Source organism: Macaca mulatta, chromosome 8, assembly GCF_049350105.2.
Source record: "Macaca mulatta isolate MMU2019108-1 chromosome 8, T2T-MMU8v2.0, whole genome shotgun sequence".
Classification (NCBI taxonomy): Eukaryota; Metazoa; Chordata; class Mammalia; order Primates; family Cercopithecidae; genus Macaca; species Macaca mulatta.
The window spans coordinates 42,953,073-42,957,170 of record NC_133413.1 but is presented as its reverse complement, the minus strand read 5'-3'; positions in this window follow the sequence as shown (position 1 = coordinate 42,957,170).

The window sequence follows — 4,098 nt, the reverse complement described above, 5'->3', positions numbered from 1 at the left end:
GTATTTTTTTATTTTTATTTTTTATTTTTATTTTTATTATTATTTTTAATTTATTTATTATTATTATACTTTAAGTTGTAGGGTACATGTGCATAACATGCAGGTTTGTTACATATGTATACTTGTGCCATGTTGCTGTGCTGCACCCATCAACTCGTCATTTACATCAGGTATAACTCCCAATGCAATCCCTCACCCCTCCCCCCTCCCCATGATAGGCCCCGGTGTGTGATGTTCCCCTTCCTGAGTCCGAGTGATTTCATTGTTCAGTTCCCACCTATGAGTGAGAACATGCGGTGTTTGGTTTTCTGTTCTTGTGATAGTTTGCTAAGAATGATGGATTCCAGCTGCATCGAAGTCCCTACAAAGGACACAAACTCATCCTTTTTTATGGCTGCATAGTATTCCATGGTGTATATGTGCCACATTTTCTTAATCCAATCTGTCACTGATGGACATTTGGGTTGATTCCAAGTCTTTGCTATTGTGAATAGTGCTGCAATAAACATACGTGTGCATGTGTCTTTATAGCAGCATAATTTATAATCCTTTGGGTATATACCCAGTAATGGGATGGCTGGGTCATATGGTACATCTAGTTCTAGATCCTTGAGGAATCGCCATACTGTTTTCCATAATGGTTGAACTAGTTTACAATCCCACCAACAGTGTAAAAGTGTTCCTATTTCTCCACATCCTCTCCAGCACCTGTTGTTTCCTGACTTTTTAATGATTGCCATTCTAACTGGTGTGAGATGGTATCTCATTGTGGTTTTGATTTGCATTTCTCTGATGGCCAGTGATGATGAGCATTTTTTCATGTGTCTGTTGGCTGTATGAATGTCTTCTTTTGAGAAATGTCTGTTCATATCCTTTGCCCACTTTTTGATGGGGTTGTTTGTTTGTTTCTTGTAAATTTGTTTGAGTTCTTTGTAGGTTCTGGATATTAGCCCTTTGTCAGATGAGTAGATTGCAAAAATTTTCTCCCATTCTGTAGGTTGCCTGTTCACTCTGATGGTAGTGTCTTTTGCTGTGCAGAAGCTCTTTAGTTTAATGAGATCCCATTTGTCAATTTTGGCTTTTGCTGCCGTTGCTTTTGGTGTTTTAGACATGAAATCTTTGCCCATGCCTATGTCCTGAATGGTACTACCTAGGTTTTCCTCTAGGATTTTTATGGTATTAGGTCTAACATTTAAGTCTCTAATCCATCTTGAATTAATTTTCGTATAAGGAGTAAGGAAAGGATCCAGTTTCAGCTTTCTACTTATGGCTAGCCAATTTTCCCAGCACCATTTATTAAATAGGGAATCCTTTCCCCATTTCTTGTTTCTCTCAGGTTTGTCAAAGATCAGATGGCTGTAGATGTGTGGTATTATTTCTGAGGACTCTGTTCTGTTCCATTGGTCTATATCTCTGTTTTGGTACCAGTACCATGCTGTTTTGGTTACTGTAGACTTGTAGTATAGTTTGAAGTCAGGTAGCGTGATGCCTCCAGCTTTGTTCTTTTGACATAGGATTGTCTTGGAGATGCGGGCTCTTTTTTGGTTCCATATGAACTTTAAAGCAGTTTTTTCCAATTCTGTGAAGAAAGTCATTGGTAGCTTGATGGGGATGGCATTGAATCTATAAATTACCTTGGGCAGTATGGCCATTTTCACGATATTGATTCTTCCTATCCATGAGCATGGTATGTTCTTCCATTTGTTTGTGTCCTCTTTTATTTCACTGAGCAGTGGTTTGTAGTTCTCCTTGAAGAGGTCCTTTACATCCCTTGTAAGTTGGATTCCTAGGTATTTGATTCTCTTTGAAGCAATTGTGAATGGAAGTTCATTCCTGATTTGGCTCTCTGTTTGTCTGTTACTGGTGTATAAGAATGCTTGTGATTTTTGCACATTAATTTTGTATCCTGAGACTTTGCTGAAGTTGCTTATCAGCTTAAGGAGATTTTGGGCTGAGACAATGGGGTTTTCTAAATATACAATCATGTCATCTGCAAAGAGGGACAATTTGACTTCTTCTTTTCCTAACTGAATACCCTTGATTTCTTTCTCTTGCCTGATTGCCCTAGCCAGAACTTCCAACACTATGTTGAATAGGAGTGGTGAGAGAGGGCATCCCTGTCTTGTGCCAGTTTTCAAAGGGAATTTTTCCAGTTTTTGCCCATTCAGTATGATATTGGCTGTGGGTTTGTCATAAATAGCTCTTATGATTTTGAGGTACGTTCCATCAATACCGAATTTATTGAGCGTTTTTAGCATGAAGGGCTGTTGAATTTTGTCAAAAGCCTTTTCTGCATCTATTGAGATAATCATGTGGTTCTTGTCTTTGGTTCTGTTTATATGCTGGATTATGTTTATTGATTTGCAAATGTTGAACCAGCCGTGCATCCCAGGGATGAAGCCCACTTGATCATGGTGGATAAGCTTTTTGATGTGTTGCTGAATCCGGTTTGCCAGTATTTTATTGAGGATTTTTGCATCAATGTTCATCAGGGATATTGGTCTAAAATTCTCTTTTTTTGTTGTGTCTCTGCCAGGCTTTGGTATCAGGATGATATTGGCCTCATAAAATGAGTTAGGGAGGATTCCCTCTTTTTCTATTGATTGGAATAGTTTCAGAAGGAATGGTACCAACTCCTCCTTGTACCTCTGGTAGAATTCAGCTGTGAATCCATCTGGTCCTGGACTTTTTTTGGTTGGTAGGCTATTAATTGTTGCCTCAATTTCAGAGCCTGCTATTGGTCTATTCAGGGATTCAACTTCTTCCTGGTTTAGTCTTGGAAGAGTGTAAGTGTCCAGGAAATTATCCATTTCTTCTAGATTTTCCAGTTTATTTGCGTAGAGGTGTTTATAGTATTCTCTGATGGTAGTTTGTATTTCTGTGGGGTCGGTGGTGATATCCCCTTTATCATTTTTAATTACGTCGATTTGATTCTTCTCTCTTTTCTTCTTTATTAGTCTGGCTAGTGGTCTGTCAATTTTGTTGATCTTTTCAAAAAACCAACTCCTGGATTCATTGATTTTTTGGAGGGTTTTTTGTGTCTCTATCTCCTTCAGTTCTGCTCTGATCTTAGTTATTTCTTGCCTTCTGCTAGCTTTCGAATGTGTTTGCTCTGGCTTCTCTAGTTCTTTTAATTGCGATGTTAGAGTGTCAATTTTAGATCTTTCCTGCTTTCTCTTGTGGGCATTTAGTGCTATAGATTTCTCTCTACACACTGCTTTAAATGTGTCCCAGAGATTCTGGTATGTTGTATCTTTGTTCTCATTGGTTTCAAAGAACATCTTTATTTCTGCCTTCATTTCGTTATGTACCCAGTAGTCATTCAGGAGCAGGTTGTTCAGTTTCCATGTAGTTGAGCGGTTTTGATTGAGTTTCTTAGTCCTGAGTTCTAGTTTGATTGCACTGTGGTCTGAGAGACAGTTTGTTATAATTTCTGTTCTTGTACATTTGCTGAGGAGTGCTTTACTTCCAATTACGTGGTCAATTTTGGAGTAAGTATGATGTGGTGCTGAGAAGAATGTATATTCTGTTGATTTGGGGTGGAGAGTTCTATAGATGTCTATTAGGTCTGCTTGCTGCAGAGATGAGTTCAATTCCTGGATATCCTTGTTAACTTTCTGTCTCGTTGATCTGTCTAATGTTGACAGTGGAGTGTTGAAGTCTCCCATTATTATTGTATAGGAGTCTAAGTCTCTTTGTAAGTCTCTAAGGACTTGCTTTATGAATCTGGGTGCTCCTGTATTGGGTGCATATATATTTAGGATAGTTAGCTCTTCCTGTTGAATTGATCCCTTTACCATTATGTAATGGCCTTCTTTGTCTCTTTTGATCTTTGATGGTTTAAAGTCTGTTTTATCAGAGACTAGTATTGCAACCCCTGCTTTCTTTTGTTCTCCATTTGCTTGGTAAATCTTCCTCCATCCCTTTATTTTGAGCCTATGTATGTCTCTGCGTGTGAGATGGGTCTCCTGAATACAGCAGACTGATGGGTCTTGACTCTTTATTCAGTTTGCCAGTCTGTGTCTTTTAATTGGAGCATTTAGTCCATTTACATTTAAGGTTAATATTGTTATGTGTGAACTTGATCCTGCCATTATG